Raw genomic sequence first — 6500 nt, 5'->3', positions numbered from 1 at the left:
TGTTCCCAACTGTCAAAGGGTCCATGTTTGGGCCATTTAAGGCCCAAAGAAAGGTACAATCACTTGTGTGAAAAAGGAGCAAGTCAACGTGTATGAAATGGTCCTTCATTTATGTTATGAGTTGTTGGTTATTTGAAAGAAATGCACAAAAAAAACTACATTATACATTAAATTATTTAATTATATAAACATGGCCTTATAAATATTATAAATTAATATTTTTGATTTAAGAAAATGTTAACATAAATCCCCCTAAATGTAAAGTGAAATGGCTTATTATACACAGACCTTTCTTTGATTATCAGATTTAAAAAACTACTAGAATGGACATACAAGTATAAAGTAGATATATACAATAGGAATTAAAGGTAACCAGCTTGGTAAACAAAGACAGAGTACAACATTGTAGCATTAATAAATAAATTAATTAATAAAACAATTATAAAACGTAACAGAATAATACTGCCAAAATAATACAGCTGAGAACAAATAATAGATTTAAAAGACCAAAAACTGGCCGTTAGATATACACAAAATGTATTAAATATCGTGTTTTAACTACAAGGGGGAGATTGAATCCAGCGGCAGATCCGAGATTGACTGGCCGAAGTAAATGCTGCTGTCGGCGGGGGAGAGAATCATAAAGCTCCCGCTGACAGAGTCCGCTTTCACTGAAGCACATTGTCAAAGAAGCGCTGTCTTTTTAAATAAACTGCCGATTCGAGTTTAAAACAACTACATTCTCGCCTGAAATACTCTTAAAACTACATTTTGTGACACATTAGATGATTTTTTTTTAAACTTGCGGGTCTGCAAAGCGGGGATTGTCCATTGACTTTCGCTTAGCATTAGCAGGCAGCCAGCATATTTGAATTCGTGTTGTCCAATAGGATTCTTGCCCGCGCCGTGCATTCATAATACGAGCTGATTACGTGCAACGGTTAATCTCCAGCTGTTGCACTGTTCTGACGCTCTTCTCGCCGCCGATGGAGGATGGACCTGAAGGACTCAAAGAAGCTGGAATACGCTCGTGAAGACGAAGCACAGACATTTGCAGGTAAGTTTAATGTTAAATAACTTATTGTAAATATCCGTTGGGTCATATTCAATTCATAATTGACGTTACTTTGCCTTGTGTATGTAACTTCGTTATGATTACCGTCGAGTTACCTGCCGCGTGAGGGGACCCTCTTTGTAATGTAAGGTTGACCAGAAATGAAAATATGATTTTTCACATAACCTGGCCATGAGACAGAGCTCGAGACGCCATAAAAACAGCGGTGAAACGTCCAGAGAAACAGTTCAAACACATTTCGTTTTGTTTGGATAATGTTGTTAAGCCTTTATTGCATAACGTTACGTTATTTATAAATTCAGAATTTTTTCAGTGTTGGTAAGCTAACGTTAACGTTAACGTTCATGCTAACGTTCATGTTTACTCAGGACAGGAGTGAAGTGAATGCCTGTCCCCTTTATGTCTGAAACAATATAACTTTAGTTTATGCATATCTCGACCCACGTTCATTTATAGCAGTTGTATTTTGTAACGTTACATATTTAAATAACGTTATAAACGGATGTTCAAGAGAGTCCTAAGTTAATCATCTGTCGTGTCAGATCGAGGTGCAGGTCTTTATCAAACATTTGAGTTGCTAATTTAAAGCTTTTTTTTTTTTTTTGCTGTTAACCTCAAGTTCACACCGATCATGATTTTTTTTTTTCAGAAAATGAAGTGGACGAGGAAGCAGTAGTGTAATAACGTAAGTATTTTGTCTTTCATCTGTTTGTTAATAATTATATATATATATATATATATATATATATATATATATATATATATATATATATATATATATGTGTGTGTGTGTGTGTGTGTGTGTGTGTGTGTGTGTGTGTGTGTGTGTGTGTGTGTGTGTACATTTTCCTTAGGAACTCATTGTGCAGTCTTAAATTTAATCTCCCTTTTTCTATGAACTGTAAAGTGAAGTGTTAAAGTTAAATTTGAATTTTTATGATTGTCATTATTTTTGACTTATATTTGATCCAATAGGTGATTCCTGCAATTGGTGAGGATGCATCATCTTTTGAGGGTAATGCGAATGTCCTGCGTATCCAGTGAAATAAGGTGTGTGACCCTTTATTAAAAACACCCTTGTCAGTGAGATCCCACATTTTAAATCAGTTCTCAGTTTAAATTAAATGTTTAATGTCAGTATAAGCCAAAGTGTAGGATCAAATGACTATTATAAATGTTATGACTATTGTAAAAATATTTACATTTTCAAGCTTTGTGGTGAACACATGTGCATTCAAGCTTACAACTATTTGTACAGTGATGACTAAAGGGAAATGGCAACAAAGAATATTAGATATAGTTTTTATTTAAAGTGAATCACAAATTTCATTTTTGTTTATTATAGTCATGGTGAACCTGACTGAATGCATTCATCAACCATCTCCAACCAAGTCAGAGCTTCAAGGGCAGCTTGTGCTTAAGGTGCCTGAGCTTGATTAAGAAAAAAAGCATCTCCACTGGCCAAAGTCTACAAAAAAGCAGGAGAATAGAAGTTTGCTGATGATCTAACAGGTATTAACATAAAACTTACATAATAATAATTTTGCAGATCAAACCTTTATTTCTTGGATGGGATCATTAAGTGCCTTTTCAAGCTGCATTTAGAAAGTTCAAACTCATAGGCCTTATATACAAACCCTTTATATAGAGAACATTTCTCAATGTTTTTCTTTAAAAAATGTAATTCATAAAAATACATTAAATATCTTTTATTCAGCATTTGCTAAACGTTCCAATATTTTTTTTTCTTTATTTTAAAAACGGGTCCTTTTATATTATAAAATTATTTAAGAGTACTTTGTTAATTTTTTGTCTTTATTTTAAGGTGGTGCAGTGGGTAGCACGATCGCCTCACATCAAGAAGGTTGCTGGTTCGTGACTCTGCTGGGTCAGTTGGCATTTCTGTGTGGAGTTTGCATGTTCTTGCATGTTGACGTGGGTTTCCTCCAGGTGCTCCGGTTTCCTCCACAAGTCCAAGTCCAACAAGTCCAAAGACGTGCTACAGGTGAATTGGGTAAGCTAAATTGGCCATATGTATGTGTGTGAATAAATGTGTATGGGTGTTTTCCAGTGATGGGTTGCAGCTAGAAGGGCATCTGCTGCGTAAAACGCGTGCTAGATAGGTTGGCGGTTCATTCCGCTGTGGCGACCCCAGATTAATAAAGGGACTAAGCCGAAAATAAAATAAATAAATGGATGATTTTATTTTACAATAGATTCAGACTTTTGTGCTGCTCTAATTCTGCTTCCCCATATCTTTAAAGAGAAAGTTGATTGCTTACAGTAATTACACTGGGAGAGGTTTGGGAACTGTTGGTTAAACACTTTGTAATACTCTAATAGATGTTATGCAGTTCTGACAGATTTTACATTGTTTATTGATGTCTTTTTTCTTTTTCTTTTTCACAGTGGGATGATGATGATGCTCCCTACCCACCTCTACAGATGGTTGAAAGTCCTTTGCAAAGTGTTGGAGAATAGGAGTTAAAAGGCATTATTACATCCTTCACCGTTTACTGTGTTTTCAACTTGGCTTATCCACGCTACATAAAGAATGCAAAGGATGAACATCAGCAACTCCCCGAGATGGAACAACAATTTAAATTTGAACATCAGCAACGGTGTGAAGATGGAGATCCAAAATTACAAGAAAAACAACTCAGTGCAGCTGTCCGAGAGAACTGGTATTGCTGGGTCTGCATCAAACAGCAATGCTTGGATCTTTGCATTTACTTTTTTGCATGCGTTTCGAGTCTGCATCAGTATTTTAAGACTAGCAGCTATAGACATTTCAATAACATTGCCCAAATCAACTGAGAAGCACAAGATGAAACAATGCTAAGAATTTTCTCCGCCCAACATCCTTGATGAGATTGACACATTCAGGTGTTCAAATTGAACTGTTTTTGTGAGTATGTGAGACTGCTAATGGAGAAGAAATTACTCTTTCCTAATGAAATACATTTTAAATGTCAATACTGCCCTGGTTTCTGTGTGGCAAGTTTATAATACTGCTGTTGTATGATTCATATTTCCATGCAAATACACTAGGAGTTGACTTTGAATGGGGTGTTATAAACCAAGACAGATGGACTTTCAGGCTCTTGAAACATACTCTGCTGATAAACTGTTTAAGAATGTTTAGAAATTTTAAATCAAATGTGTAATACTGTTTGATCAAATGTGTTTTTGAGATCTAAAATGATTAAGGGTATACAGTAAGTGACATGTTTCAATTTACTGTATGGAAAAAGATTGCTTTGAGATTCTTGATGCTTTTAGAAAAATGTAGAATGCAGTGCACTAACAAAAATATACTTCATGAGGTCTAGTGCTGTTTTAGAAAGATTACTGTTACATTGGTAAAAATGCTCAGTGAAATGGGATGTACTGGTGTTAAATAATATTAAGCTTTTTTTGCTGTTTCATAAAATGTTTTAAAATGTTTAAGCAGCTATTTTTTTAAGTTTATGCATCTGGTAGGACATTGTGATAGTTTAAAACTTTCATCCTCTAAAAAGGTGACAATGTAATTTTTTTGAATCTTTTAATGAGTGTTTGTGATAAAATGTTACAAGTATAAAAGTACAATTATCGTGCAGTTTGTACTCAAGGAAAAATATTGCTTTTTATTCTTTTAAAATGATGTAATGTTTAAACATTCATCCTGTAAAATGTTGATATTTAATGTTTAATAAATGTGATAAATGAAATTTAATGTGTATGGAGTACAATTCTGAAATGAAAGGGTACAAAATTAATCCCTATGGAGGAGAAATTGTACCTTTTTTAAAGGTACATTTTTGCACCATAGCCCAAGTAAGGTACAAATTAGTCAGCAGAGGTACATATTTGACCCATTAAGGTACATACTGCTAGGGTACAAATATGTACCCATGTGAAAGGGTACAACAGGTGTACCCTTGAGGGTACTGCCCCAGTGACAAGCCATTGTACCCCTAAAGGTACAAATTTTGCACATTTTTTCTGACAGTGTACAATTGAAATGAAGGTACACAATTGGTATATATTCGCTTTCCTTTAGGCACGTGAGCTGGCAAAAGTCCTGCATATGCAATGTAGACATCTGTGTCATGTAGACATTTTAGTATTGTAAAACTAATCAAACATTGTGCATATCTCATTACAATACTTTTGCATAATTCTTTTCTAATTTAAAATCAGTAAATTAAATGAACTTTTAAGTGATTACATAGGTTTTGTGTGAAAAATTTAGATTTTTTGTTTCACATGGGAGAATGTATTTCTGTAAGGTTTCAAAAAGAAACTTTAAAAAAACATAGTTTAAATTGTATTTGATTTTTTATATTTACTGAAAATAAATTGACACATTTTGGATAAAGCAACGTGCCTTTAAATAGTTCTTGAAGGAACACATTTGACACTGTTAGGTACAAAGTGTCTTGTCACTGTAGTGGTACCTTCATATTCAGGCACAATATTGTTTCTGCAGGTTTTAAAAAATCAACAAATAACATTATTGTTTCCCATGGCACAAATCATGTTTTTAAAGGTACAAACTGCAATGGTACAAATGTTTTTCTTTGTCTTAAGGTGCAATTCTGTTCCATAAAAAGGTACTGCCCCAGTGACAAGGGTTTGTAAATTTTTTGGTACAACATTGTACCATTTTTTTTTTTCTGAGAGTGTGTTTCATCTTCATCACCCTGGTAATATAGATGATGTTGAACTGAAGCAACTACTATTAATTTACAATGACGAAGGGCAGAGGATTGTTGAATACCTACCGAGAGAATTCAGTTGCTGTCTGAGCTCTCCATGTCTTTCTGCACCTCCCCTTCTTCATGTGTTTAATACTTTTTTCATGTGTCATTACATTTCAATACACATAACTTCATTTTCTAAACCAATTCATATTGTTTTCTTTGAATATATGGATTTCTTTGGTAGTTACCAACATCTGGTGAACATTGTCAACAGCACTTTTAGAAATATGTTTTCTGAGAAAAATGTTGACATGTTAAATATGTATTTTCCCCTCTGTATGTATGTTAAAATTATTTATTCATTTATTCATTCATTCATTCATTCATTCATTCATTCATTCATTCATTCATTCATTTATTTATTTATTTATTTATTTATTTATTTATTTATTTATTTATTTATTTATTTATTGTTGTTGTTGTTATTATTTTATAATTTTATTTTATTTTTATTTTTTTACTAAAACATTGTAAAGGAGGAATTATTTTGAATGCAAAAATTAAAAGACAAAATTTCTGTTTTTCTGGCATCTATTTACAAGCCTAATTCAGTGATATTATCAAATTTACCTCAAAATGAAACTTCTTTCATCATTTTCACACCCACACTGAAGCACTAACCTAAGCATGTTCTGTGGAAAGAAGTTTTTCCATACAAAAAAAAAGTTATTTACTAA

The 6500-nt window shown here is 33.3% G+C and overlaps 1 long non-coding RNA gene across 1 annotated transcript; it reads left to right on the top strand.

Moving 5' to 3' along the window:
- The first annotated feature begins 939 nt into the window (after positions 1-939).
- LOC101882861 (uncharacterized) lies at positions 940-4788 on the top strand. Its single transcript, XR_002456591.3, has 6 exons — positions 940-1057; positions 1725-1760; positions 2051-2125; positions 2421-2587; positions 2901-3089; positions 3485-4788. It is a non-coding gene; the product is annotated as an uncharacterized lncRNA (long non-coding RNA).
- Positions 4789-6500: the final 1712 nt, after the last annotated feature.

This window comes from Danio rerio, chromosome 12 (assembly GCF_049306965.1).
Source record: "Danio rerio strain Tuebingen ecotype United States chromosome 12, GRCz12tu, whole genome shotgun sequence".
NCBI classification, from domain to species: Eukaryota; Metazoa; Chordata; class Actinopteri; order Cypriniformes; family Danionidae; genus Danio; species Danio rerio.
This window is presented reverse-complemented; position numbering and strand designations above follow the sequence as displayed.